Consider the following 14,876-nt stretch of genomic DNA (forward strand, 5'->3'; position numbering starts at 1 on the left):
AGCATCATGTCATCGGGTTAGTGTGCTTCCTTGGTTTATATATATATATATATGTCGATCGATCTATATACAGTATATATATATCCATATATATATATTGTTACGGATCTCTACGTCGGCCTTTCCCCCTTAAGAAGGGGGGATTAATCCCCTTGTCCGCGACTGACCGACGTGAGTCCTGGGGGTCCCAACGCTCCTTCCGGTCGGGAGCAGCCAGGGTATTTGGTCTACAAAAAGTCCCAAGGACCTGAGTGCCACTCCTGACCATGAAGCAGGGGAGGGACTCCCGCTCGAACCCCGGTTTTAGATGGTCTAGTTGCCGAGCGGTTTTTAGCAACCCGAAGTTCGAGTCATTAGCATTCACTAACCCGATTCCGAAACGTTGGCCAAATCGTGCCACAGGTATTCAATTGGGAAAAGACAAGGACGAAACGGATGTAAAGGAAAGAAGGCAGAGTAAGGAGGAACACATATAATTTATTACTAACTAATTATGTACAAGTCAAAAGTAACCAAGGAGAAGGAAGGATACGAAAATAAAGACAGAAAGAGGGACGGACCAGAAGGACACAGTGCAATTTCTTAGTTTAACTACTGCAGTCTTACTTAAACCCAGGGACGAGACAAAAGACAGACTACAAGCAAACTTACACAGGGGATGATGACAGGAATGGCAGGAGGTGGATGGCTGGAGGGAGAGGAAGGTTCAGCTGGATGCTGGCTGGGGCTTGATCCCGCATGGGACGTCGGCCTGGACCTCGACGGCCACCGATGCCACCGCAAACTGGTTCCTGCATAGCATCGAGTCGAAGCTGCGTGGTGGAGTCAAAGCTGCGTGGTGGAGTCAAAGCTGTGTGGTGGAGTCAAAGCTGCGTGGTGGAGTCAAAGCTGCGTAGTGGAGTCAAAGCTGCGTGGTGGAGTCAAAGCTCATCTCTCTTGTGGGGGCGTTGCGTGATGGGCTCGCTCTCTGACGCATCTGCCGACTTCCAAAGATCTTCCTGCGCATCCTTTTTATAGCGCGCCTCCAGATCAACCCGCGCCATGCCCGAGCTGGTCTCTCACCGGTCCTGATTGGCGGGTCGGGGCTCGCTGGCTCCACCTTGTGATGACGATCGGCGGCCAACGCCCTGGATTCGGCAGCTCCTCCCCCTTCTTCTCCGATCTGACCGCGTGTTCAATGGAGTTTTGCGGCGAAAACCACAAAGCAGCAGCGGCGAATGCAGAAAACCGCCCGCAGAAAACCGCCCAATGCAGTTGGCAATTGATGACAAAAGGGGATGCGAAGGGAATCTACCTTATTTGAATTCGGTGCAATGGAGTGTCAATTAATGGAAGACAAAGCCTTAATCTAATACACATAATAAGGAGATAACTACTGAACAGGGAGATCTATGATTTGCTACGTGATTGTATATGGAATAACTACGGGGACGACCTTTAACCTTTACACACCAAATGGAGGAAGGGTGATATTTTGCAACAATTCATTACACTTACAACGATAATAAAAAAACACAACACCATTCTCACATCCACAACACTGCACCCTCCTCCTCTTAGACACGTCCCGGGCCTATTAAACTTTTACCTTTAGTGTGGCACGTAGCTGTAGTTCCCTCTACATTTAACCTGACCCTGAGTGTGACAGTTTTAAAACACAAATAAATATGTCCCGCTGCTGCATTGCACCCTATCTAACAGATTTACGCCCACAGCTAACCGAATTGCGGAATTGTCTTCAAACTACAACATGAACGATGGGGGAGCATTATTTACAGTTACGCTACTTGTATTTACAAAACGCAACCCAGGACCTGCGATTGTTCTTTTGGGAGGGGGGGGGGGGGGAGACAGCCTGTGCTGCATCGACGCACCAGAAAGCACCAAAAACGCACCAAAGCACCATCAAGCACCAATCGGTGAACAGTCACCACAGTTCAATAATAAAAATACCCAACAAACCCCTGGTGCCGGTCTTCCTCTTCGGCTCCCTCTGCTGGCCATTGTTGTTCTTCCAGGTGTTGTCTTTCTTCTTTGCTGGCGGCCTATTTGGACATAACAAAATGAGATGCACAAAACGTGGCCACTGTTCTTTTTATTTGTGGCCCACAGGGCCGACTATGTGTGGTTCACCTGTATGGCATAGGTGCCATGTTACCAAGGTCCGCCAGCAAGATCTCAGGCCATCATGGCCGGTTCCAGCAGGGGGGCCATGCCCCCAACCCGTGGGGTCCACAAGTGGTGCTCAGCCACAGACATGTGGTCCATAAGTGGTGCATCGATGCAGGCAGCTGTGGTTGCGAGAGTTCGGGCGCACAATGGCGGACTCCCGCACGCTCCCCTCGGCGCCCAGTGGCGCACAGTCCTCGGGTGGGAGACAAGGGGGGGAGGGGGGTTAGAAGACAGGTGAGCGAGGGGTAAGGTCACAATGGTACACATCAAAACAAGGCAATGCAAGATGAGGTGCGTATGGAGAGCGAAGTGAGAAAGCTCGCCCCTACCGTACGTCACCCCCCCCTGTTACCTACTCTACCCTTGCCCTTACCCCATATGTACAAAAATCTACACATTTACAAATTCGTCACTACTGTCACGTCTTCCCCATATCTCCCTATACCAAATTCGTCCCCACAATCCCTTCAACCAAAATTTTGCCATCACCAACTCATCATCAATCCTCATAAGGAGGGAAAGATGGAACACAAAGCACAATGTCACACCCATGTCATGATGCATCTCACATTCCAAACATCTGCACAGAAAATAACAAAAACAAACCATGGCATGGTGCGGAGTAGCGTCACCCCAGGTGAGTGGATGTAGATGGTGCGAGGAGATTCTTAATCCTAACTATCTTCTACATGACATTAACACACTTTACACTACCCGGGGTCTTTTCCTGCCAAACCATTGGCCATCTTACTCTATGCGGTTTTAAGAACCAAATTCCCATTGACCAAACTGTGGTGCTTCATCAATTTGGGGTCTCACTCCCCCGATTCAACTCCCTGTGCCCTTGCACAATTTCAGGACTGGGTCATGTGGCTCTCCCAGCAGGTCTACCCACCTGCACACCTCCACCACTGCAGTTGCCTCCGAGCTTACCTGCTCCTTATCCTAACCTATCTACTGGGGAAGGCCCTCTGGCGCTCTCCCCACTCGGTGCCCTCTCTGGCACTGGTCTACCCGGGTCCGTCCTCCGGATCCTCGGGCCCCATCCACAACTCTACCGGCTCCCAGAGCCCACCTGCGGCCTCACCTGGCCGACATCCTCACAGTGGTGGAGTGCCCATTCAACTACACATACTAACAGGCCACACGCCCACCCATTTCCACATCACTAATGCACCCATCCAAACACCATTCTTCCACCACGCACCACAGATGCCAATATCCAACCACAATTTACCTGTACCCTCTACCTAACTCTTAAACTACCCTCCCCGGGTATTCGTGATGGGGTCCATCCTCCCCATACACACCTTCGCACCATCCACTCCACTCCACAGTTTCCACCATACTCACTCCATAACCATCCATTCCATACTCCATATATTCCATACTCCATGTATTCCACACAACCATTCCCCATACCTGTAGTTGCACACCTGTGCCATCACTCCTACTGGTGCTTCCTGCACCCTCCTTCCTCCCTGGACCATTTGGTCAACACAACACTCAATCACTATTACTCACTCATGCGCTGCTCTATACACCTCCATGCTCAACACAACTCACAATCACCTCCCGAGCATTGCCCCGCAATTCCTCATTTGCTCGATATCAATACTCTCACACACACGGCATCATCTAATCTACCTGGTGCCCTGCTAATACTCGCGCTTCCCCGTCGCCCCTTACATTATTGCGCTCCTTCGTCATTAGAATCCAACTACCCTCTCTATGTCCCCACTACCTGTCCAATGTTGTTACCTAAACTTAACGTTACCTATGGTCAATCTCTAGGTCCCTACACATTATCCAAACCCTCCCGGGCTAGTTTTCACTGCCATACCCCATAAACTAGCGCTCATGTGCCCCCGTTGTGAGAGATGGCAGAGTTGCCATCCCACCACAATGGGTATCTCTCACTACAAATTTTGCTCATCTAATTTCAACCAATCAAAATTTTCCAATCACTGCCAATCCTTCTACCAATCCTTTGCCAATCATCAAATTTTGCTCTTCAAATTCACCACGGCTATCTCCCTCACACGTCTACTCACTTGAGCCTCTCGGTGCGACAATTCATTTCCAAAGCTCGGCTTCGCAAAGCCGAGCAATGAATGCGGGTGGTTTGTTGCCGGCGGTTGGATTCGTCCGGCATTCGGTGCAGGGAAGGGGGCTTACCCGGGCCGAGATTCCACGCACCATCTCGGCACGGAGCCATCCGATGGCCCAATCTCGCCCTGCCGGGACGTCTCTACCACAAGGGGTTGCCGTGACGACCATTCTTACCGGGCCGCCCGTTCCACCTCGCGGAGCACGGACGCGACCGTTCGGAGCGCGGCCCGACGTGGACCGCGCACGGCGGTTTCAAAGGAACCGCCGTGGTTACGATCCCCGCTGGTTCCCGCTGCACACGAAGCCCGGCACGCACCGAGGGCTCGCTTCGGCTACAGGTCGATCTAACCGCTAACCCGGTTAACGTCGATGCTTCACCTGCAGGCTCACACGCATACGCGACCCCTTTCATCCTCACCGAGCTCGGTGATCCAACGCCGCCCGTACACCCCGCGTACTTCGTTATTGCACTTGTTCTTGTGCTCACAGACTTCGTCACACACCTGACCACTGCACACCTTAGCACACACTCGTCGTTCGCACACCTCACCAACACACCTCTTCGCGCCCCCTCCTCGGTCACATCCTCGGTGACAACCACGGTGTGCACTCACTTGCACACCCAATCACGTGCTTTACTACTAACTCCAGCGTGCATTCCCACACGTGCTCGACCATTCCAGGTGTGCATCCTTTCATTCCAGGTGTACATCCTTCCATTCCAGGTGTGCATCCTCTCTCACCTGCTACAACCAACTCACGCTCCGTGTCACTCTCACTACTTTCACCACCACACTCGGTCGCGCATTCACCCTTACTCTTGACAGCGCACTCTGCTATCATGCACTCCTCTGTTACACACCTTTCTCACGCATCCTCTTGCACACACTCTCCCGTTACGTCCTCCGTAACACTCACCACAGGTGTGCACTCTTTCGTTACATCCTCTGTAACACTCCCCATCCCGCGCTTCCATGTGCCCCCCCGCACACGCGCTACGACCAACTCACTCTCGACAGCACCCTCACTCCTCGGCGCACACTTTTTCCTCACACACCCCATAGTCGGACCTCCTCGCACACCTCCTCCTTCACACTGTGTACCTGTCGCACACCTTACCAGAGGCCTCTCATGAACACCCGGGTCCAAACCAACCCCCAAGCCGACTGAATCTCCCCTCATGCCATATACATTTCCGAGTATATCGCCACTCACCTTGGCACCTCATCGTCGCTCCTCTTCCGCCACCTGCAAACTCTTTATTTGGGTAGTGAGCACATCATCACGATTTGAGCACAGACCTTGCACATATTCCATTACTTCCTCCTTTATCTCCTTCTTAGTTTCCCTCCGTCTCTTCTTAATTTCACTCACCCCCTCTTCCACTTACTCTAACTTTTGCTTCACCTCTTTTATTTCCCGGTGCGTCTCCTCAATTTCATCCTCTAAGGCCACCTTGACCGTTTCTATATGCGTCCTCACCTCCCAGTCCTTTGTCTCCACTGCCTCTGTCACCTCGTCCAACCTCTTTGTCAACCCCTCATGTACCATCCAACATTCCCTCTTTGTCGCTATGAGTTCATTCTTTATCTCCTTCTGCGTCGCCTTTAACCCCACCATTACCGCAGTGTTCTTCGCCACTTGCTCCCCTAACTCCTTTTGTCCCACCGTCAGCTGTTCTACTCCCCTCGCCAGATCCTCTATGCCCCCCTGTAAGTTTGCCGTCCCCCTTCTCACCTCTTTCTCCATACGCTCCTCACCTCGCTTTACCTCCTCGCGTACCCTCGAGACCTCCTCGGCCACACCTCGTCTTATCTCCTCCCCCATTTCTCCCATCTCTTTAGTAGATGCCGCCCTCATCTGTTCCAATTCATTCCTCTGAGCATCCAGTTTACCTTCCAACCCGATTTTCACCTCCTCTATCTGGTTCCCCATCTATTTGATTTCCCGGGGGGATTGCTCCCCTATTTCCCGCAATTTGTCTTCCATCTTGTCTTCTAGCCCCGTGAACCCATTCTTCACCCCTTTTATCCCGTTGTCTAACCCCTCAAATTTATTGTCTAACCCCTCAAATTTATTGTCTAATCCCTCAATTTGATTTTCTAATCGCTCAAATTTATTTCCCAACTGTTCACTGGTACCCCTCGCTTCGTCCCTCATTGCCCCCAATTGCTCACTGATACCCCTTGCTTTGTCCCTCATTGCCCCCAACTGTTCACTGGTACCCCTCGCTTCGTCCCTCATTGCCCCCAATTGCTCACTGGTACTCCTTGCTTCGTCCCTCATTGCCCCCATTTGGCCCTCCATTCTGTTTTCCAAACCTCCGATTTGGTTTCCCAATTGCTCACTATTCTTGGCCATAAGGGCCTCCATTTGCACCATAAAAAGGTTTAAATCCACCGGTGCTGCTACGGTCACGGGCGCGGCTAAATTTGGTGCCGCTGCAACCATGTGCGCGAGGGCGCCATTTTGTGCGCCTGAAACCCCCTCAACCACCTCACCATTTCTCTCCTCCTCCATTTCTTCCCTCTGGTGCTGGGTTACCCCTAACCCCTCTTCTAATTCCCCCACCGGCATCCCGTCGCCTTGACCATCCATGGCACGATTTTTAAATTTAGGATGCTAAAAACAAAATACCGGGCCACTCGAAATTTTGAGCGCGCTATTCGCGCTTCGGGTCCGAATCCCACTCCTGGCACCAATTGTTATGGATCTCTACGTCGGCCTTTCCCCCTTAAGAAGGGGGGATTAATCCCCTTGTCCACGACTGACCGACGTGAGTCCTGGGGGTCCCAACGCTCCTTCCGGTCGGGAGCAGCCAGGGTATTTGGTCTACAAAAAGTCCCAAGGACCTGAGTGCCACTCCTGACTGTGAAGCAGGGGAGGGACTCCCGCTCGAACCCCGGTTTTAGATGGTCTAGTTGCTGAGCGGTTTTTAGCAACCCGAAGTTCGAGTCATTAGCATTCACTAACCAGATTCTGAAACGTTGGCCAAATCGTGCCACAGGTATTCAATTGGGAAAAGACAAGGACAAAACGGATGTAAAGGAAAGAAGGCAGAGTAAGGAGGAACAAATATAATTTATTACTTACTAACTAATTATGTACAAGTCAAAAGTAACCAAGGAGAAGGAAGGATACGAAAATAAAGACAGAAAGAGGGACGTACCAGAAGGACACAGTGCAATTTCTTAGCTTAACTACTGCAGTCTTACTTAAACCCAGGGACGAGACAAAAGACAGACTACAAGCACACTTACATGGGGGATGATGAAAGGAATGGCAGGAGGTGGATGGCTGGAGGGAGAGGAAGGTTCAGCTGGACGCTGGCTGTGGCTTGATCCCACACGGGATGTCGGCCTGGACCTCGACGGCCACCGATGCCACCGCAAACTGGTTCCGGCGTAGCAGCGAGTCGAAGCTGCGTGGTGGAGTCAAAGCTGCGTGGTGGAGTCAAAGCTGCGTGGTTTTTTTTTTTGTATACTGAATCGAGGCTCGTGAAAGAGCTGACATTTACTTTTTTTTTTTGTTTACTGAATCGAGGCTCGTGAAAGAGCTAACATTTACTTCACAAACAAATCAACCAGACAAACAAAATACCCAAAAAGAGGGAGCGGAAGACAAGAGAATGGGAAGCACACAAACACTTGAGAGCACACAACATTTAAGAGCAGGGAGATGTGTGGGAGGGAGAGGGCTTGGGGAGGAGGCATGGGAAGGGGGGGGGGGGGGGGGGAGAGAAGTATAAAACACAAGGACACCAAGGACTTCCAGGACAGAAGTTGGTATTTCAAAAAGTGGAATTGGGGTGAAATTATCGGGGATAGAAAAGATCAAGGTTTTGGATGGGGGAAGATAAGAGATGGTGGTGAACAGCTGTTTTAAAGACCTGGAGGGTGGAGTGGGATTGAAGAGAGTGAGGGAGTTTGTTCCAGAGGCGGGAGAAAAGAGGAATGAAGGAGTGAAGGTGAGTTTGAGTGACAGAACTTCTTGGAGAGGATTATTCAGAAAGTAGATGGGAGGGTTGTCCAGTCGGTCTTTTCAGAGAGACATCGTAAGAGTGTGAGATTTGTCAGGATTGAAAGACATGTTCCACTTGTTTGCCCAGTCTGTTATTTTGTACAGGTCTGCAGAGAGTGAGGAGGCTGCAGACTGCCGATCTGAGGGATGAAGAATGGAGCGACAGAGAGTAGAGTCATCAGCAAAGAGATAGAGAGGATTTTCAAGAGAGTCGGAGAGATCATTGATGAAGACCAGAAAAAGCACAGGGCCGAGAACACTGCCTTGGGGAACTCCAGCCTGAACAGGAAGAGGAGATGAGAGAAACCCATTCAGGGCCACACGTTGACTACGACTAGAGAGGAAGTCCGCCAGCCATGCGTGGAGATTTCCATGGATACCAACAGATGAGAGTTTGGTGGGCAGAGCGGTGTGCCAGACCGTATCGAAGGCACGTGATATGTCAAGGGAGACAGCTCTAATTTCCTGTTTGGCATTGAGGACCTCCATCCATTGCTGAGAAAGCAGTAGCAGCATGTCCAGAGTAGAGTGACCAGGTCTGAAACCAAATTGATGATCAGAGATCAAGCCATTGGAGAAGAGGAAAGATTTCATATCTGAAGCAATGATGGATTCCATGACTTTACTGATAAATTGAGAGAAGGCTGATTGGTCTGTAGTTGCTGGGATCTGTTTTTGCACCTTTTTTGTGCAAAGCGGTGATGTTGGCAGATTTCCAAGCAGATGGCAGATGACCTTGAGCAAAAGAGAGAGTGAAGAGAACAGAGAGAGGGAGTGAAAGAGCGGAAGAACAAGATTTTAGGACCCGTGGGCTGATGCCGTCAGGTCCAGTTGCAGAATCAGAGTCGAGGGTTGACAGAAACTTTTCCACCTTGTCAGGAGGAAAGGACACAGAGTCCAGGAGCAGCTGGGTATGACTGGGTACGGTGGGTACAGAGAGGGATGGGTTTGGGACACAAGATTTAGAGGCAAACACAGAGTTGAGGCATTCAGCTTTTTCACGCGCGGAGTCAGCCGTGTGGCCATTTGAGGTGAGGGAGGGGATGGAGGGGGAACAAACACCAGAAACGGATTTGACCAGACGCCACCAGGATTTGGAAGAGGGAGACAGATAAGAGAGTTCGGTCTTGAGAACGGAGAGATATTGTTTCCTGGCTCTCCTGAGGGTGGACACACACTTGTTTCGGGCTTTGTGAAAGGAAATGAGATTTCCTTCCGTTGGATTTGCTTTCCAGGAGACGAAAGCAATTTGTTTCTGGGCAATAGCCTCACCACAAGATTCCGTGTACCATGGACGGGAGGAATGGTATGACAACTGAAGACGAGATGGGATAAATCTGTGCATGAGAGAGAGCAATTTACTTTGGAAGAATTCCCAGGATGAGTTGATGTCAGAGGCGGTAGAGATGGGAGACCAGTCCAGATGATTGATGGCTGCTTGAAGACCATGCCAGTTGGCCTGAGTGAAATGCCAGACTCGTCGACACTGAGGAGGCTCTCTGAGAATGGTCAGAGAGATGTCCACTTTAACAAGCACATGATCAGATGAGCCGATTGGAGCAGAAGAAGAGCAGCAGACATTTTCAGGGAAGTTAGTCATAACCAAGTCCAGAAGAAAAGATGCTCCATTGATTGAGATCCGGGTCGGGAAATTGACAGATTGTGTCAGTCCCAGTGAGTCACAGAAGTCCTTTGCTGAAGAGCCATGGCTGGTGAGAGAGGTACCCACACCCAGCCAACTGGCATGGTGACAATTGAAATCACCACATATGTGGAAGAGAGAGTTGGGATGGGTAGATAGAAGTTGGTCCATGTTAGCAGACAGCGAGATGTAGATGGAGTCATCACTGTTTGGTGGACGGTACCACACACATATTTTTTTTTTTTTTTTTTTTTTTTGTATACTGAATCGAGGCTCGTGAAAGAGCTAACATTTACTTCACAAACAAATCAATCAGACAACAAAATATATAAAAAGCGGGAGCGTAAAACAAGATGGGGAGAGAAGGTGAAGCACACAAACACAACATTTGAGAGCAGGGAGATGTGTGGAAGGGAGAGGGCTTGGGGGGAGGAGGCATGGGAAGGGGGGGGGGGGGGGTGGAGGGAGAAGTATAAAACACAAGGACACCAATGACTTCCAGGACAGAAGTTGGTATTTCAAAAAAGTGGAATTGGGGTGAAATTAGCGGGGGTAGAAAAGATCAAGGTTTTGGATGGGGGAAGATAAGAGATGGTGGTGAACAGCTGTTTTAAAGACCTGGAGGGTGGAGTGGGATTGAAGAGAGTGAGGGAGTTTGTTCCAGAGGCGGGAGAAAAGAGGCATGAAGGAGTGAAGGTGAGCAGAGAGTCTTGATTTTGGCAGTTTGACCATAAGAGGGTTGCAGGCAGATCTTGTGCGACCTGTAGGAATATTTGCGGGACAGAGCCCAGAGAGAGCTGGGGGGGCAAGGCCAGAGAGGAGTCGGTAGAAGATGGAAAGACCACCAACCTGCCTGCGGTGAATGAGTGAGAGGCCCTTGGAGTTAGCTTCATCACGGGAGATTCCAATGATTCTGAATGCTTTGGTTTCAACAGCGTGAAGACGAGCTAGGTGTGAGGCAGGAGCACCAGCCCAGAGGGGAGAGCAGTATTCCATTGAGCTGCGGATGAAAGCCTTGTATGTGGTGAGGAGCTCAGGTGTGCCAAGGAAGGACTTCGCACGACGGAGGATGCCCAGTCGGCGACTGGCTTTGGAGGCCAGATTTGAAATGTGGTTTTCCCAGGAAAGATCATGGCAGATAGTGAGACCCAAAAGCTTGAGTGACAGAACTTCTTGGAGAGGATTATTCAGAAAGTGGATGGGAGGGTTGTCCAGTCGGACTTTTCGGAGAGACATCGTAAGAGTGTGAGATTTGTCAGGATTGAAAGACATGTTCCACTTGTTTGCCCAGTCTGTGATTTTGTCCAGGTCTGCAGAGAGTGAGGAGGCAGCAGACTGCCGATCTGAGGGATGAAGAATGGAGCGACAGAGAGTAGAGTCATCAGCAAAGAGATACAGAGGATTTTCAAGAGAGTCAGAGAGATCATTGATGAAGACCAGAAAAAGGACAGGGCCTAGAACACTGCCTTGTGGAACTCCAGCCTGAACAGGAAGAGGAGATGAGAGAAACCCATTCAGGGCCACATGTTGACTACGACTAGAGAGAAAGTCCGCCAGCCATGCGTGGAGATTTCCATGGATACCAAAAGAGGAGAGTTTGGTGAGCAGGGCGGGGTGCCAGACCGTATCGAAGGCACGTGATATGTCAAGAGAGACTGCTCTAATTTCCTGTTTGGCATTGAGGACCTCCATCCATTGTTGAGAAAGCAGAAGCAGCATGTCCAGAGTAGAGTGTCCAGGTCTGAAACCAAATTGATGATCAGAGATCAAGCCATTGGAGAAGAGGAAAGATTTCATATCTGAAGCAATGATGGATTCCATGACTTTGCTGATAATTGGGAGAAGGCTGATTGGTCTGTAGTTGCTGGGATCTGTTTTTGCACCTTTTTTGTGCAAAGCGGTGATGTTGGCAGATTTCCAAGCAAACATATGAACATATGAACATATGACATATGAACAAAAGTTGGGAGCGAAGGGGAAGCCGTAGCCAAAGGTATTCCTGGGGGTGAGGTGGAGAGAGGGCAGTGCAGGGCGAGTGAGGAAGAGTTTTTTTTATAAAGATAGCAACCCCCCCCCCCCCCCCCCCCCCTCCAGGACGAGGCTCAGGTCTATCATACCGGAGGAGGGAGTAACCTGGGAGAGATACCAAGGAATCAGAGACATCATGAAGGAGGACAGTTTCTGTTAAGCAGATCACGTCTGGTTTGTCAGAAGCAACCTGTATGGAGAGATCAGTCAAGTTTGAGCGAAGGCCCCGGATGTTTGAGGTCCATACTGTTAAAGAACAGGAAGGGGGAGCATCGGATACAGAACAGGGGGGGGGGGGCGGTAGGGTATGATGTGGAAGAGGAGGAAGAGGTAGGGAGAGCTGTTGAAGGTGTGTCAGAGATTTGAGAACAGCTTGGAGAAAGGGAAGAATGGGGCGGACAAAAGGTTTGATGGTGATTGGGTGAGGCGCAGTGAGGTGTTGTTTGAGGAGGGGGAAGAGTGAGGCAGAAGGTTGAGGGAGATGAAGGTGAGAGTTGGAAGGGGGAAGACTGGACTTCCGTTTCCGGTCCCTGGAGCAAGGAAGCGTGTTCGACCTCTGGATGGCAGCAAAAGTTAAAGTATTTTTTCCATTCGTGTTTTCGTCAATTTCTACTGGTTTTTTATTGTGCATGTGTTGCAGGGTGTTTTCCAGTTGCTGTTGATGCGCAATTCCTGCAAAATTTTGTATAATTTAATCCTTTTCTGTCCCACCGCATGCGCGGCCTAGTTTATCGCGGCCCATAGGTGTTCATAGGTGTTTTGTGAATTTAAGTTCATTCCTTCGCTGTATTGCTTATTTCTTAGATTTTCTCTTCTCCCCCTAACTTCCCCGAACATCGACCACTTGTCTAACGTTTTAAATCTCTTGAAAGTCTCTTCACGTCTCGGGAAGTCACGTGACGTCACGTCTCTTCAAAGCTGTGCACGCGTGCACGCTTTCGAAGTTAATAAGTAACTTTTCACAATTGTGTTTTTGTCGTAATACCGGCTTTACCACAGGTCGAAACTTTATCTTTCTTTTGGTGTGTATGTAACTATTGGTGTGTCTCTAATAGTATTCTTGGTGTTGGTTTTTCATACCTGTGTACAGAATACCTGTGTGTGTACCTGTGTACAGAATACCTGTGTACCTGAATACCTGTGTACAGAATCGTCGGTACAGTTCGTGTCGCATATTCTGACGCCAAGTGTAGGACTAGTAGTAGGAGGCTACCGTGTCTGACCTTGGCTTGAGGCTTTGTTTCTGTCTCAGCGGTTTCTTCGATTGCGCTCGCAATTCCTTTCGGTCTCTATTTTTCACGTTTCACGTTCGGTCTCTGTCTCTGTTTTCATCCCAACTCAAAAAAACAAAAAAAAACAAAAAATATAGATTCCCTTCTCTGTTCTTATCCGTTTCGTTCTTATTTGTTCGTTCGTTCTTTGACCACGTTGTTCGTGATCACGTGTTCACGTCATTAAAAAATGTTTCATCTGTCCCCTGAACAATGGTATTCTGTCATATACTATAACACCTTTTTCTTCTTGTTCTATAAAAGGATGCTTTCGACTTGCTCACCAAATCTATTCATTCCAAAAAAAAATTCCATCTCTTACAGCTACAGTGCCTCTTTCATTCATTCCCTAAACTCTCCAGAACTCCACCCATCCTTCAGCGTCCTCAAACGTATTTTTGACTCGAAGGTCGCATGAAACTCATTTTGCAAGAAATGTTCATTTCCCATTAATCGTACATTTTTCAAAATCCAATCTCACCCCTCCCCTCCAAATCTTCCCCATCACCCATCCCTTTCAAATCTTCCCCCTTGCCCTCCCCTCCAAATCTTCCCCATCACCCATCCCTTTCAGATCCCCCCCCTTGCCCCTTCCCTCCTAAACTCCCCCCACACCCCTCCCCTCTGAGACCCTCCCTCACTCCTCCCCTCCTAGACTCCCCTCTCACCCCTCCTCCTCAAAGCGTCCTCCCCGCTTCTTCCCCGTGGTGGAGTCAAAGCTGCGTGGTGGAGTCAAAGCTGCGTGGTGGAGTCAAAGCTGCATGGTGGAGTCAAAGCTGCGTGGTGGAGTCAAAGCTCATCTCTCTTGTGGGGGCGTTGCATGATGGGCTCGCTCTCTGACGCATCTGCCGACTTCCAAAGATCTTCCTGCGCGTCCTTTTTATAGCGCGCCTCCAGATAAACCCGCGCCACGCCCGAGCTGGTCTCTCACCGGTCCTGATTGGCGGGTCGGGGCTCGCTGGCTCCACCTTGTGATGACGATCGGCGGCCAACGCCCTGGATTCGGCGGCTCCTCCCCCTTCTTCTCTGATCTGACCGCGTGTTCAATGGAGTTTTGCAGCGAAAACCACAAAGCAGCAGCGGCGAATGCAGAAAACCGCCCGCAGAAAACCGCCCAATGCAGTTGGCAATTGATGACAAAAGGGGCTTGCGAAGGGAATCTACCTTATTTGAATTCGGTGCAATGGATTGTCAATTAATGGAAGACAAAGCCTTAATCTAATACACATAATAAGGAGATAACTACTGAACAGGGAGATCTATGATTTGCTACGTGATTGTATATGGAATAACTATGGGGACGACCTTTAACCTTTACACACCAAATGGAGGAAGGAGGGTGATATTTTACAATAATTCATTACACTTACAACGATAATAAAAAAACACAACACCATTCTCACATCCACAACAATATATATACACACACATATATATATATTGTTGCGGTTTTGAGAGTGTACATATAACATCATTAAAGGTTAAAGGTTTGCCCCCTAGTTAGTCCACAAGCAACACGTAGGCCCATTTAGGATATTAATTATGTCATAGTCTACATGAGTATAAGGCCATTTCCCTAGTATCATCTGCGTTGTGTAAAAGAAATAAGTATAGGCCCCGTTCATTTTTTC

This window comes from Myxine glutinosa, chromosome 2, assembly GCF_964187855.1.
Source record: "Myxine glutinosa chromosome 2, kmMyxGlut1.1, whole genome shotgun sequence".
Lineage (NCBI taxonomy): Eukaryota > Metazoa > Chordata > Myxini > Myxiniformes > Myxinidae > Myxine > Myxine glutinosa.